The sequence below is a fragment of the Hylobates moloch genome, unplaced genomic scaffold, assembly GCF_009828535.3.
Source record: "Hylobates moloch isolate HMO894 unplaced genomic scaffold, HMol_V3 SCAFFOLD_2, whole genome shotgun sequence".
Lineage (NCBI taxonomy): Eukaryota > Metazoa > Chordata > Mammalia > Primates > Hylobatidae > Hylobates > Hylobates moloch.
In genome coordinates, this window is record NW_026652277.1 from 10,136,354 (window position 1) to 10,152,855 (window position 16,502).

Here is a 16,502-nt window from a genome sequence, read left to right on the forward strand (position 1 = left end):
TTTTTAAAAAAATAATTGCCCAGACCAATGTCATGGAGCTTGGCCCCAGTGTTTTCTTCTAGGAGTTGCTGTACCACTTCGTGCACATTTTGATACCTATCAAACCATAATGATGATTCCTTCAGGGACTCTCTCTCTCTAAACCCAGGTAACCATTCAGCCATGTGAAAACATCATAGATGTCAGCCAGGCTAGCAGGCTGCTCCCAGTTATTTCAGGAAACTAGAGGTTCTGAACATCTTGAAGTGCTCCAATGCCCTTCCCACATCTCACAACTTCTATGCTTTACACATGTCACAGGAAGCCCACTAATTCCTGAAATAGGTTGGGGAAAGACGTCTGTCATTCTCAGTCACTCCACGGTTGGCAAGAGTCATAATGTCAGACCCTGTCAATCCTTTTGAACAAACTTTGGGCTGCCTGGATGAAGTTTCCCAACAGTTTTTATGGCTCCACTGCAGATCTGTGCTTGACTTCAGCAGGGAGAGGAAGTGGGAGCATGTGAACATTTCACAAGGAGGAGAGATTGCTTCTGATCTTGAGAAAACCATAGAAACAAAGCTCACATCTGATTCAGCACACTCCAGCCCCTAATCGCTACGGGTTTGAATTAGGGGTCATTACACATCAGGAAAGCAGAATGAAGGCTTGGTGGCCCACACACATTGTCCCCCAGCATCCCAGTTCTGGCCTTCCAAAACTGCCAGCAGCCATAACACCTACACTGGCAAAAACTGCACTGTCATCTTGACTGAATTCAGATTTTCCTTCCAGAAATCACTTCTCTCATTCAGAGCCTCGTTAGAAAGTCTGAATATTCATTCCTTTCATGAACCTCATAACTAAATTCTGCTTAAGAAAGGTTGCTTAGGAGCGCTGATACCTACTGTAGGAAGTCGTGAGTTGCGTAAAAGAAGTAATGGGCTCTTTGTAGACAGTTTTACTAAGGATAGTTCCTCCTGTCTGAGAAGCCTCCTTACATCATTCCTCAAAGCTGCCAGTGTAACATAGACTTGAGAAGCCCTCTTTTATGCCAGGTAACTTGGTCTCACAGTCCTCAAGTGGGGGGATGAAGGCTTGTTGACCACTGTCAGCATCTGCAGTGTCTCCACTCATAATTTTTTATTCTCTAAAGTAGGGGCAGTGGATTTTCCTTTCTGTGAGAACCATGCAAGATGACCAATAAAGGAAATGCCTCCATCCTTTACCCAAAAATATCCTGCTAATCCAGTCTTGCTCACCAAACACAAAACATTCAATAGAAGGACAGTCAAGTAGCCCAGGAGTTCGAGAGTAGCCTGGGCAAGACAGCAAGTCCCCAGCTCTACAAAAAGTTAAAAAAATAAAATAGTTTGGTAGGGCAGTGCGTGACTGGAGTCCCAGTGATTCAGGAGACTAAGGCAGGAGGATCACTTGAGCCCAGGAGTTCATGACTGCAGTGAGCTAGGATTACACCACTGCACTCCAGCCTGGGCAACAGAGTGAGACCCTGTCTCAACAAATAAATTAGATATACTTGACTGTGTTTTTAAAGTATGATACAGGGTAAGAAATATATAATTTATGTAATCTTAATGGGTATATAGAGAGTTATATTTCTTAGCTAACTAAACCTGTATTTAGCTTATTTATTCCCAACATCAGAAGGGGACCATGTAGAGTTAGGCCTTCTGTGAAAGGTGTTCCCTTTCTAGATCCAAAGAAGAGTGTTTATAAATGTTCCCCCTCTCCCCGAAGACTGCCTCCCTCTGCCCCCAGGCCTGTGGTTCAGAATTCAGGACTCACCTTTTGCTTTCCATATCCAGCTCAGGCTCCACTGCAGCAAGTCCTCTACTGGTTAAGTCCTTAGCTGAGCTGAGTCGTCGGTGCATCTCAGCAAGGCCAGCGATGCTTTTCCCCAGATAGCACAGCCTGGTCTCACTTGGGGAAAGGCTATCACTCTTGTTAGGATGATTCCAGCTTCTGGAAAACAAAAACCACAACAGTATTGTTTTAAGGAATACTGATTCTTTTCTGGGCCCGTCATACCTTGAAAGAACCACTATATAACTATCCATGTCTTCTTCCTCATCCTTCAATGAGGATTGCAAGCATGAGCTTGGATGAGGTTACTTTTATGCCACATATGGCTTACCTCCTGTATCAGTCCATTCTCATATTGCTGTAAAGAAATACTGGAGAATGGGTAATTTATTATATTTTTTAAAAAAGGCTTAATTGGCTCACCGTTCTGTAGGCTGTAAAGAAAGCATAGTGGTATCTGCTGGGGAGGCCTTGGGGAGTTTCCAATAATGGCAGAAGGCAAAGGGGAGTGAGCTTCTTACATGGCAGGAATAGGAGCAAGAGAGCAAGACAGGAGGTGCTACATGTTTTTTTTTTTTTTTGAAACGGATTCTCACTTTGTCGCCCAGGCTGGAGTGCAGTGGTACAATCCCAGCTCACTGCAACCTCCACCTCCTGGGCTCAATTCTCCTGCTGCAGCCTCCTGAGTAGCTGGGACTACAGGTACACACCACCATGCCCAGCTCATTTTTGTATTTTTAGTAGATATGGGGTTTCACCATGTTGGCCAGGCTGGTCTCGAACTCCTGACCTCGGGCGATCTGCCCACCTTGGCCTCCCAGCTAGGGTGCCCAGCCGGTACTACACATTTTTAAACAACCAGATCTTGTGAGAACTCGCTATCATGAAAAACAGCACCAAGGGGATGGTGCTAAACCATTCATGAAAGACCACCAGCATGAACTCATCACCTCTACCAGGCCCCACCTCCAACACTGGGGATTATGATTTAACAGGTTTGGGTGGGGAACACAGATCCAAAGCATATCACTTCCATTCCCGCCCCATTCCCAATTAAAGAGGAAAAAAAAAGTTTAGGTTATTCTACCATGTTAATTTAGTACAAAATAAATTTTTCAGAAATTTCTAATAGATGTGTCTAATCTATTGGAGGAGTGAATAGATCTGAGATCACTGCATAAACCATGGAACAAGTGCAATTTTCTGCTAAAAGCCATGTAGGATTGGGGATTTTGGCTAAGATTACTCCTTAGTAGGGGAGATTCGATGTATATAGTCACAGACATTAACAAGCTAATATAGAAGAGCTCAGGATAGAGTCTCTGTAAGCTGGGATGTATCCAATTGCCCAGGAAAACATTGATCTCAAGACTGGCAGGAAATCAAAGTAATTATTGTCATTTAATTTAAAAACGTAAATCATTGACTAGTGGGGATAAGAGTGTAATGTAATAGTAGGGAATGGGTTGCCGCTATTTTCCTTGGAAGAAATGCATGGCACATGAAAGGGTTAAAAACTAACTTTACATTTACTTATGTATTTAAATTTAATTATATATTCATTTGTATTTAGAAAAATGACACAATGCCACTATTATTACCTCCAACTTGTTAAAATATCCTAATAAAGAACTGGAAATAAAAAGTGAAGATGGGCTGTCTGGAAGTGGATCAGCTATAGAATTTCACAGAACATTTCTGAGAAAGGCTAGATTTTTGTACAGATTCTGTGGCAAAAAGGGTTATTTACTTAGTCCCCAATACAAACCAAGAACACCACTTTGGAAAGCAAAGCATGTTTTTGCAAAATACTCTATGAACTCTTTCCGATCTTTAAGGTACCACTTTGAAGAACAGAGGACACAAGGATACAAGTTTTATTTTCCCCAAGGTTACAAAAAAGTTTTCCAAAGTTAAACATTTTGAATTGTGACTGTAATGTACAACATGTAACACACAGTATGGTTGTGAAAGTTGACCTTATTATCATAGGCAGTAACACTATTTTGCCATAGAATCTGGACAAAACTCTAGCCTTTCTCAGAAATGTTCCATGAAATTCTATAGCTGAACCACTTCCAGACAGAACATCTTCACTTTTTATTTCCAGTTCTTTGTTATTAGGATATTTTAACAAGTTGGAGGTAATAATAGTGGCATTGTGTCATTTTTCTAAATACAAATGAATATGTAATTAAATTTAAATACATGAGTAAATGTAAAGTTAGTTTTTAAAAGTGTTCCTCTGGCCCTTCATTTATTGATTTAATAGATGCTCATGGAATTTCTTTAATGTTCAAGGGCGACATCAGGGTGATGGGGTGGTGTAAAGAGTATAGGGTAAGCAAAGAGGAGAAACACTGGCCCTGCTTGCAAGCCTTTTGCAACACAGATGGAGTTAGAGGGAAACACACGAAGAATGACATATGAGTCAGAATGCCATAGGTATTGAGAAAGGTACACAAAATAATGCTATAGGGTTTAGAGGATGAGTCATTCATATCTAATAAGCGAAACTAAATAGGACTCAGGATATTGCATTTGAATTAGGTTTCAACAGTTCTCTGGGGTATATTGGGAAAATGTAGATACATAGAATGGGGTGAAAAGAGGCTAATTCAGGAAAGTGTTGAGTAATTCCACAGGTCCTCACAGTCCACACAACTACCCCCATGAAATTCTGTATGGAATTTTTCTGTGGGGAAAGTCCCCAGCTTTCACCAAACGTTCAAAAAGACTCTAAATCCCCAAAATGTTGAGAAACCCTCTGCTGTAGATCATATTCTGGGAGTAACAAGAAATGCAAGTTGTTTAATATGTAATACACATTTTACTCTAAAAACAAAGTATAAAATCATCAAATAGTAAACAAAAAAAGGAAATAATTTTAACCTCTGCATTTTGAAAGTGAGAAAAAGGGACTCTGGGAAGTGAGGGGTCTTGATTATAACCACTGAGCTCATTGCTAGATAAAGCTAAGGCTACGTTTTAGAGAGCCTTTCTTTAAAATATGTGAAGAATGGAGTTTATTTACTAGGCAGTAGGGAGTCATTAAATCATTTTGTACAAGGAGCATATATAAAAGATCTGCCTGGAAGAACTAACTGTTCATTAGATTGGAGAGGGAAGAGTCTAGACTAAAAGCCAATTGGAATTCATTACAATGACTCAAAGCAGAATTAATGATGGTCTAAATCAGAAACGGTGGTAGAGGAAATGAAATTGAGGTATAGGTTGAGAATTTCTTATCCAAAATGCTTAAGACCAGAAGTTTTAGGATTCTTGGAATATTTGCATTATACTTTCTCACCCATTGAACATGCCCCACAATCTGATATCCAAAATACAAAATGTTCCAATGAACATTTTGAGTGTCATGTCAGTACTCAGAAAGAGTTCAGATTTCAGAGAATTTCACATGACAGTTTTGAACTGGGAATAATCCACCTGTAATGTATTCAAAACCTTAATAAAGGTGAAAGTCACAGGATTCAGAATGGAATAGGTAGGAACACTAAAGAGAGGCAGGTGTCAAAGACAACTCACAGATTTAGTCTTGGAAACTGGAAGGATGTTGCTGAAATAGGTACCAGTTTGAGGAGGAAGGTAATATTTTAGTTTGGGATATGGATAGTTTGACTAACAAAGAAAATTGCCAACTTCCTTACAAAATTCGTGGCTCTACAGTTTTCAAACAGAACCGAACATCAGCCCAGTGACAATTATACAGTCTGAGCTGATATCCACTTACTGGCCTGGTACTGATGTCATACTGGTTCACGCACACTACATGCAAGAAAAAAAAAAAAAAAAACCACAATTGAGTCTGTCTTTATACACAAAAGTAGATAGAAAAAATTAGAATAACTTTTATCTTGCCCATAGGTTTATGAATATTTATTACTATAGCCATATCAATCAATGTTACTGATTCAATACATGTGCATTTCCTCAGCTCCTGTGATATATTAGTAATGGTTACAGGTAAATTTGCGGGGGGATGTGTGCAAAAGTTAATAGTTTTGAACCTGAAGTAACTGACAGGTTAGTAGAGTTGTCAAACATAAATACGATCACTTCTTTCTCAACACCACATTGCTTAATCCTAACATGCTAGAAGCCTAGTAAAATATGCACATCCTGTTTGCTCTTCCCTTAAAAATAGTTTTTCTCTGTTAGAATTTGGAGGCTGGTAAGAATTAACCAAAAACTCAGAAACAAACCTTGTCTCTATAGGATATGAAAACCGCACCTGAAAATGTGTTCCTTCTACTTTTGTAGTTATTTGACATGAAGGTGATACTAGCCTTTGACTGCCAGAGTGGTAAGCCAAGTTTTGGCCTTAGGATATCAACAGTAATTCAGTATTATCTCTTCTAGCATCCGATTGTTCTTAGCTCTGTGTTTGTACAAACACATGAGACCTGACAAGTTCACTTGTCCTTAAACTCTCTAATTTCTGTCCCATATGAGAGGCTGACGTCTTTAATATTCTTGAATTTCTACCTTACTTTGTATCATTCTTTGTTCATGGAAACTTTTGCATCTTTCTATCCCGTTGGCTGTGAAAGTTTAACTTTTGTTAGTTTTAAGGACAGAGTGAAATTAAATGATGTAAAATTAAAAGATAAAACCAGAGTGGGCCGAGCGCGGTGGCTCACACCTGTAACCCCAGCACTTTGGGAGGCCGAGGTGGGCAGATCACGAGGTCAGGAGATCGAGACCATCCTGGCTAACACAGTGAAACCCCGTCTCTACTAAAAATACAAAAAATTAGCCGGGCGTGGTGGTGGGCGCCTGTAGTCCCAGCTACTCCGGAGGCTGAGGCAGGAGAATGGCGTGAACCTGGGAGGCAGAGCTTGCAGTGAGCCGAGATTGCGCCACTGCACTCCAGCCTGGGCTACAGAGCGAGACTCCGTCTCAAAAAAAAAACAAAAAAAAACCAGAGTGTATGTCAGTTACTGAGAACTCTCCTCCCACCAGACGTTTTATCCTCCTCCAAGCTGCTGGCCTCTGTGAAGAGGTTCCAGCCTTTATTTGAAGCCCCAGAGCTCTGGACCAGCAGCTGGGATATGTCATGGTTACTTTAGAGTGAGATTAATTTGAGGGCATCATGCAATAATGAGGTTTGCCTGAAAAATTATTAACGCATCTTAAAGATTGAGAGCAAGTTTGCCTCTCCTTACTCTTTTTTTTTTTTTTTTTTTTTTTTTTTTTGAGATGGGAGTCTCACTCTGTTGCCAGGCTGGTGTACAGTGGCACGATCTCGGCTCACTGCAACCTCTGCCACCCGAGTTCAAGTGATTCTCCTGTCTCAGACTGCTGAGTAGCTGGGATTTCAGCACATGCCACCACGCCCAGCTAATTTTTGTATTTTTAGTAGAGACGCGGTTTCACCATGTTGGGCAGGATGGTGTCAATCTCCTGACTTTGTGATCCACCTGCCTTGACCTCCCAAAATGCTGGGATTACAGGTATGAGCCACTGTGCCCAGCCCAAGAGTTAGTGATATCTTTTTTTGTATCTTCTCCATCAGCATCTTCTCAAGAAGAATCGATTTGTGTATATCTTTTCCCTTGCCAATAGGTATAATTCCATTCTGTTACATTCCTCCTTTATTAAATTGAAATCAGCTAAGGAAATGCAATTAGACTTTAAGAAATATAATTAGAAAGAGAAATATTCTACAAAGACAATGTATTAGAGCACATTTAATGTTTTAATGTAAGGGCATAATTTGCTATTTTAATCTTATAGTATAAAAATCCAGTTTTAATGATTCCTACTGTTAGAAAAAGTGGCTCAAATTAATTTTTCAATTTTCTAAAAGTTGATCATTATCCTGAAAGTTGGATCATGGAAATAAGTTTGTGAATCCATTTACAGTTATAAATTTTACCTTAAGTCTAGCAGGAGAAATCAGTGTATATAAACACTGTACTGTAAAGTAGAAAATTGGTTACAAAAGATGTTCAGATAAGGTGCTATGGAAGCTCTGAGTAGAAAAAATAAATTACCTAATACAGAATTAGAGTCAGCTTCTTTGAGAGAGATGAGCTGAGTCTTGCAAGATCTGAATATGCAACTATAGTTCAACAAATATTTGTTGAATACACTGTAGAAATGTAGTATATACAGTCAATATGTTTACCTGTACTTTGCTGTTAAACTCCTATCCATTTTTTAAAAATTTTTTATTACCTTAGGTTATTGGGAAACAGGTGGTGTTTGGTTACATGAGTAAGTTCTTTAGTGGTTATTTGTGAGGTTTTGGTGCACCCGTGACCTGAGCAGTGTACACTGCACCCATTTTGTATTCTTTTATCTCTCACCCCCCTTCCCACTCTTCCTTGAGTCCTCAAAGTCTATTGTGTCATTCTTATGCTTTTGCATCCTCATAGCTTAGCTCTTATTTATGAGTGAGAGCATGTGATATTTGGTTTTCCATTACTGAGTTACTTTACTTAGAATAATAGTCTCCAATCTCATCCAGGTTGCTGTGAATACCATTAATTCATTCCTTTTTATGGCTGAGTAGTATTCTATCATATTCCCAACAGCAGTATAGAAGTGTTCCCTGTTTATTATATCTATGCCAACTTCTATTATTTATTTTTGATTTTTTGATTATGGCTATTCTTTTTTTTTTTTTTTGAGATGGAGCCTCGCTCAGTCACCCAGGCTGGAGTGTAGTGGCGCCATCTTGGCTCACTGCAAGCTCCGCCTCCCGGGTTCACGCCATTCTGCCTCAGCCTTCCGAGTAGCTGGGACTACAGGCGCCCGCCACTGCGCCCGGCTAATTTTTTTGTATTTTAATAGAGACGGGGTTTCACTGTGTTAGCCAGGATGGTCTCGATCTCCTGACCTCGTGATCCACCTGCCTCGGCCTCCCAAAGTGGATTATGGCTATTCTTGGCAGGAGTAAGGTGGTATTACATTGTGGTTTTAATTTGTGTTTCCCTGATCATTAGTGATGTTGCGAATTTTTTTTTGTATGTTTCTTGGCCATTTGTATATCTTCTTTTGAGAATTGTTTATGTCCTTAGCCCACTTTTCGATGAGATTGTTTTTTTCTTGCTAATTTTGTTAAACTGTTATCCTATCATGCAATTGTTATTTTACTTTCATTTCTACCTCATATATTCCTAGAGCAGATCGTGATGGCTTGAATTTTTGATTGCTGCCTCTGATCTCTAATAAATGTTGGCAAGCATTCTCCCTAAAGAGCCAGGTGGTAAATATTTCTGGCTGTGAGGGCCACAGGATTTCTGTGGCACCTACTCCACTCTGCTGTGATAACGTGAAAGTAGCCATAGCTAGCATATCAATGATATGCGTGGCTCTGTTCAAATAAAACTTTGTTTACAAAAACAAAGGTTTTGTAGGGAGCAGGCCAGATTCAGCTTACGGATGGCAATTTCCTAATCTCTGGTCCATACCATAGGCTTACTGTATCAGTCCAAAGAAAATATTTCTGATCTGTAATGTCCATAAAAAATGGTACTGTAACAAGTAGGAAAGCGTCATTCCTACTGGGCCACACACCTAGCTGTCAAGAACAGTCAAGAATAAGAGATTTTAGCCTACTTGAAAGTGCATAAGTTAGCCTGACAGTTTCATTGATGCTCTAGCTAATGACACAGACTCCTGGGTCAGAGAAAAAGGACAGCTTACTACTCATGGTAAGAGCAGAGTCAGAGCATCAGCATTTCTTGTGCCAGGTTCTCAAGCCCTGGTTCCCACCGGGCAACAGAGAGCCAAGGAATAACCACATACAGTTCATTGCATTTTAGGAAAAGAACCCTGAGTTTAGAAAACAGGAATCTTCTGTAATTGGCAATAAATATGCATGACCTTAGCCCCAGAGAGAGATGCTAACTTCATTACACTGGACAGCAAGCATGTCTGCCCTTTGCTCTAGAGGTAGACAGCAACCATCTCTATTTGCCAAGACTGTTTGCCAAACACACATCCTTGACTAGAGAATCTAGACTAAAGGCTGATAGTGCCTCTACCTGCAAGATGTACAGAAATACCAGAAACTCACAGCGAGTTGTTTATCGACTCCAGTCTCTCAAACTATAGTCATATCCCTGTAGGTTTTGAAAGCCTTGATAGAAATACAGGGTTAGGACAATCATACTTAAATGCCCACTGAATTTACCAAAACATTAACAAAAATAATCAGGAAATGGCAGAGGCACTCTATACATATTTAATTTGAGACCCTAACTACTCAACAACTAAGATGAACATTGACTCAACTCCAACCTGTGGTTCTTACCTTCGGATACATATTCCTTGAAACACAATCACATTAAAATAAAACTATCTCAATGCTGCTTATTTATACTACAATTTTCAAAAGTCTCTGATATCTGTGTGTACCTGTTTGTACATGTATGGAAAAGGGTAGCTTGTATACTTATCAGAGGTTACAGGGTTAAAAAAAAATAAGAGGAAAACATTGGTACAGAACTGAAAAGAAGTTGAGATGCTTCACGTTTTAAATACGCTTGCCAGAATCTCAGAATCATTTAATGAGATTACCCCTTTCAGAATTTAATTTAAATGAGTTTCAAAAAATTCACATTAGCTTTACTCACACGTATATGGTTAAGAGATGACCCATGTTCTCCCCGTATGTAACAGTGGGAAGTGGTGCTAAATGGACATAGAGTAATTTGATCAAGGCCAATAGGCAGAGTTAGAACAAAGTCCTAATTAAAATTTTTTTTTCCCAAGCCACAGAGCTCACATATTTATTACTGAACAAACCTACTAGATAAGTATAAATACAAATAAAAATGTCATTATTTTATCAATAAAACCTGTCCAACTATCCAGATCATGTTGATTTTTTCAGTTTGGTATGGTAAGATGCTAAGGACCCTGTGGATGGCTGCTTTGAATATGTGAGCCATTTCACATGCAAGACCTCACAGGCCCAACTTGGCTCTTCTCCCACATCTGCTTGTGGAACTGTACCCGACTTTATGACCAGTTCTCATCCTAATCTCCCGGAGAATGGGTTCTGCTTGATTCTTGGCCAGGAATTACTGGATCCTGAAAGTCTTCTGAGAAGACACGTTGAGGAGGAAAGCCAACCACATACACCATATCATGGTGGAGAAGGATTTTTTTTTAACCAACAACTGTAAAGTTTTATCAGGGACCTAACACCGTGACTCACACCTGGAATCCCAGTGCTTTGGGAGGCTTAGGTGGGAGGATCATTTGTGCCCAGGAGTTCAAGACCAGCAAGGGCAACAAAGTGAGACTTTGGTTGTATTTAAAAAAAAAAAAAAAAAAAAAGCCAGGCGTGGTGGCCCACACCTTTAGCCCAAGCTACTCAAGAGGATTACTTGAGCCCAGGAGTTTGAGGCTGCAGTGAGCTGTGGTTGAACACAGTGCTCCAGCCTGGGTGACAGAGCAAGACTCTATCTCAGAAAAAGATAAAGCTCAATGATTGATATATTTTATTGCAGTGAGAAATGCATTATTTATATTGATACATAACACTTGCACATATTTACAGAGAACACATTTTCTTGCATAGAACAGGTATTGATAAAGTCAGCATATTTAGGATATTTATCAACTCCGGCTACAGTTAACAATGTATTGTATGTTTCAAAAATGCGTTGATTGTGCTCTTGTAGTCACTTCTTAGGATTTCACGTGTTGCTATGATAGTAGACTAGGTTCTATGGAGAAGACAGAATGACAGTCCTTGTAACAAAGTTGTCTCAACATCAGGACACATATCCTCTACTACACCTATGGATAAGTAGAATCCATAAACATGAGAGCAGCCTATCTGTAGCAAGCAGAACCCTAACGCCTTCCAGGAGCACATTTGTGCCTGTTTTGAACAATCCACTGAATGCAAGGAGATGTGCATGTGTACGAATGGCAGATGAGTGTGTGTTTTCATTTTAAAAGAATTCTTCCTCCTTACTACCACGTTAACCCTTTTGGAATTCTATACCTTTAACTGTATCACTCCAGTCATTTTTAACTGGAACGTTTAGAGCTAAAGATTGCTGATTGATGTGACAGAGCAAATTGTGTTCCTGCCTGTGTACAGACACGTTTCAAGCACGTCCCTGTTCGGACATATGGACAAGAAGACTCCTAGAAAATGCTGTGGGTATATTTCTCTCCTGCCTCATGAAAGTGCTAGAGATGATTTGCGGTGAAAAAATAGGCACCAAGTTTTAAGTTTTATTTTCACCATGCTTGTACTTTGTTCCACTTTTAGCAGCAGCGTGATGTCAGTCACATTTAAATCAGATGAAAACCTGAATTTTTCATATTAATTAAAGTTCAATGGATTCCTTATAAAGAATACATGAAAAGATCAGCACTGATGGGGGGGGTTTGGGGTGAGTCACGTGGGATGGATTTTTGGAAGATTAACTGTGGCTGAGTCGAGCTTCCTCCTGGGTTTTCTGGACTGATTCCAAATTTAGAAAGAGATTGACAAGCAATGGTACCTTATCCTGCATGCATTTCTTTTCCTCTGAAGAGGAGCAGAAATGAAGAGAAAATAAATGTTTCCAATGAGTAGGGATGTAGACAGGTTCATGTGTGCACACTCACATGTGTGTGTTTACTGGGAACTTCCACAAAATAACAAATTTGTGCAAAAAAAATTGGACTAACAAAGGTTCCGTGTCCAGGTGTCTCTGCCAGCATAAGACAGGAAACATTAGGGGCTGTGACTGAAAAGTCCTTTTTCCAGTGATAACAGGTGTCTATGACTAGCAGCCTGAAGATGCGATCACAGCAATTCCTGCCAAGTTCTTAGATCATCACCATGTGACCAGCAGAATTCATCTGAGTTCAGTTATTTATGTTTAAACTCATAAACGGAGATCTTTACGGCATTACTTGGCAAACACAGACATAGACAAGAAAAAAATAATACAATTGAGGCATGTATTGTCTTACTAAAAAGTGAATTTGGACTCAAAGGAAATTCATGGAAATGAATCTCTTTGAACTACCTGTTATGCATTCTGACGGTTGATAGAATCTGTCACTCTGAGTGAAGGGATGGTTTTTGTCCTTGATCTAGTCTGATAGGGTCCTATCTTCCCTGATCCCATCAGCTGTTTTCTTCCCAGAGGGTTTCCAGAAAGGTACTGACTGTAGGACATAGCCAGAACCTCTGTGCCGGCTTCCCAATGCCTAGAGCTTCCTGCTGTAATAGTTGATGTTAGTCACTGCTATTTTATTGCTACCAATGTGCCTACTTTATCTATCTCTGTCTTTTTATACTTGAACTGCTGATGAGAAGACAATGATATCTAGTTAGGAAATCCTAAATTATTCTTTTAATCTTTCACACTATGCTTTTAGTGCAGTGCATCGGATTGTAATGAATCCCACTTCTGCACGTAGAATGCACATTTCTTGTGATTCAGTTTCAATCTCCTTTCTCGTATTTGCTTGCTGTTTGATCAGTTGGCCTTAGCAAAGTGGAATTTAGGGCATAGTACTTATCACCCAATTTGCCCCTTGACAGTGATGCTCTAATTGTGGAGCATGACCTGGTAATAGTACACTTAGGTCAACTAGATATGACAGAGTTTACATTGCCATTAGTGAGCATTGACAAAAAAACACATAAATATGATTGTGGCTAATCGTAAAGACAAAAAGTAAAAATTTGGCTTCTACCACGGTGGTATCAGGATTCTTTGATATGGTGATGGCCTGATATCAGACCTGAAAAAGTCAAGAACCAAGGCTCCGGTCATGAGCAATGTGCTTTTCCTAGAACTCATCAGCCTTCCTTGCCATGACCATGATTATATTCTCACAGTTCAGCTATATCTCTACTGTCATTTACTAGAAAGAATCACTTACCCTGTCCTTGTGCTTTTGATAGGAATCAATCACTTTCAGTGCCTCTCCCCTGGAAACCACCTGAACTTGTCTCTGCTGCTTTTTGATAATTTTCAAATGTTCCAACCACTATGCAATGGGGCAAAGGATAAAATGGCCATGAGAATATGCATTTGCAAAGCTTTCATAACAAAAATTGTCTGTGATGCTGAATATTACTAATCATTAGGGAAAGGCAAATCAAAACCACAATGAGATAGCATCTTGCACCAGTCAGAATGGCTGTTGTTAAAAAGTCAAAAAATGAAAGATGCTGGACAAATTGCAGAGAAAAGAGAACACTTACGCACTGCTGGTGGGAAGGTAAGTTAATTCAGCCAGTGTGGAAAGCAGTCTGGAGATTTCTCAAAGAACTTAAGGTGGAAGTACCACTTGACTCAGCAATCCCATTGCTGGGTATATACCCAAAAGACTGTAAGTAGTTCTACCATAAAGACACATGCCATGTGTATGTTCTTTGCAGTGCTATTCACAATTGCAAAGACATGGAATCAATCTACATGCACATCAGTGGACTGGATAAAGAAAATGTGGTACATATACACCATGGAATACTACATAGCAATGAAAAAGTATAGAATCATGTTTTTTACAGCAATATGGATGCAGCTGGAAGCCATTATCCTAAGCAAATTAATGCGGCAACAGAAAACCAAATTCTGCAAGGTCTCACTTACAAGTGGGACATAAACATTGAATACACATGGACAAAAAGAACAACAATAGATACCAGGCCTTCTTGAGGGTAGAGGGCGGGACAAAAGTAAAGACTGAAAAACTACCTATCAGGTACTATGCTGTTTACCTGGCAGACAAAGTTGTTGTACACCAAACCCCTACAACATGCAATTTAGCCATGTAACAAACCCACACATGTACCACTTGAACCTAAAATAAAAGTTGGAAAGAAAAAAATGTTTTGCCTTTTTATGCCTCCACATTGTCTTAATAACACATTGTTGAATTACTCATAGCAGATAAGTTAACTCCTGGTAAGATTTCATTCAGCCTGTTGATATCCACAAGCTCTTTAAATTGTGGAGGGAGAGTAGGTTAAAAAAAAAAAAACTAAAAAACTAAAAGAAACATGACTTAAAGTTGTATATGTAAAACCAGAAAGAAAAACAAAAGCGTAATGAATTGGGGAAATAGCTAATAGGGTATGTAAGGATGAAATGAGTGTTGTTGTTGTTTTGCTTTGTGTTTTTGTTTTTTGTTTTTTTGTTTTTGTTTTTGAGACGGAATCTCTGTCACCCAGGCTGGAGTGCAGTGGCGCGATCTTGGCTCACTACAAGCTCCGCCTCCCAGGTTCACGCCATTCTCCTGCCTCAGCCTCCCAAGTACCTGGGACTACAGGTGCCCGCCACCATGCCCAGCTAATTTTTTGTATTTTTAGTAGAGACGGGGTTTCACTGTGTTAGCCAGGATGGTCTCAATCTCCTGACCTCATGATCTGCCCGCCTCAGCCTTCCCAAGTGCTGGGATTACAGGCATAAACCACCGTATCCGGCTGAAATGAGTGGTTTTATGAATTCTACCCTCGTGCAACTTGGTTGAGTTGAATTTTATAAATTAAATAAATAATGCACCTGATATAAAAGCTGCAACAGTAAATGATTAGAAAAAAGTAAAGTTTCATGGCGTTTTGTCATTGATGCATATTACTTGAGAAATGATACGCAAATCCATTCATACCTTTTCCCTCCTTCGGTTGCATGTAACTTTTGTGCATCCTTCTGGTTAAAACTTACTGAAACAGGCAAGTAAGTAATTATAACTGAACCAGTGGATATGCTATGTAAAGAGAAGGCACACATTGTCAAATATGAAGGTCAAAATACAAATTTCTAATATAAAAATAAATTTTAAAGAAGAGTTGAGTGCTTGCTGTGTCCCTACCAGTAACTCACCTACACTAGTATGCTCTTCGTAAGCAAAATAAAGGTTGACACACCAAGGGATTGTAAAACTAAAACACCCAGAATGAACACTTAGAATGAATATTTAAGCCCTTAAACATCATGGAGGTTTGTTTGCACTGATTTATATGATAAAAAATAGAAAATTTATTTACAGAATTGTTTTTGAATGTTCAATGAGAAATCTGAATAAACCCAGCCATCGTGAATCTGCTAAACTTACTATGAATCACAGCAAATGGGACACCAATGCTTTCCTTGACTTTAATACTAAAAGACATGACTCAAATGGTTTATTTGATAATAATTGAAAACCTTGATAATGAGAAAATTTATTTTCTACTGTGAGATATTTTTTATCGAACAAATATATTTTCTAAATCCATCATTCAAAGGCTGTTTTCATTCATCAATTTGAAATGTACTCTTTTTTTTTAACATTGCTCTTCTTTCTGTAAGAAAAAAATAGAAAAATCTTTAAATTTGCTTATGTATTTGTCTACTTTCTGATTGACCAAATGAAAATATGATGGTTTTATGCCTTTTATTCTTTGAGGAGAGGGAAGGTAACTACTTCTATATTATTTCCTTCTTTATTAATATCTGTGTGGTAAAAGAACGTCAAATACACATAATAAATTGGGGAATTCAACCCACCTGACAAAGAATGTTATTAAAAGAAAACCACCCAAATACCTGGTTTTCAGCCAAGAGGACAAAAGATGTGAGGCTTTTGTGGTTGAACCTTCTTCAGCATCACAGCAGTAAGCAGAGTCCTCGTTTTTCTGCCCTCTTGCATTTGCAGAAGGAGTAATGCTATGAGTTGTCAAGAATAGAATAAGCCAGTTCATTCATGAAAACTTT

The 16,502-nt window shown here is 39.2% G+C and overlaps 1 long non-coding RNA gene across 1 annotated transcript in view; it reads right to left on the reverse strand.

Annotated features, from left to right (window-relative positions):
* LOC116469763 (uncharacterized) overlaps positions 1–16,502 on the reverse strand; it is a 74,751-nt gene that overhangs the window by 32,001 nt on the left and 26,248 nt on the right. The window contains exon 2 of the long non-coding RNA XR_004248342.2: positions 1,786–1,962. This is a non-coding gene — a long non-coding RNA (uncharacterized LOC116469763). The remainder of the gene's footprint in view (positions 1–1,785; positions 1,963–16,502) is intronic.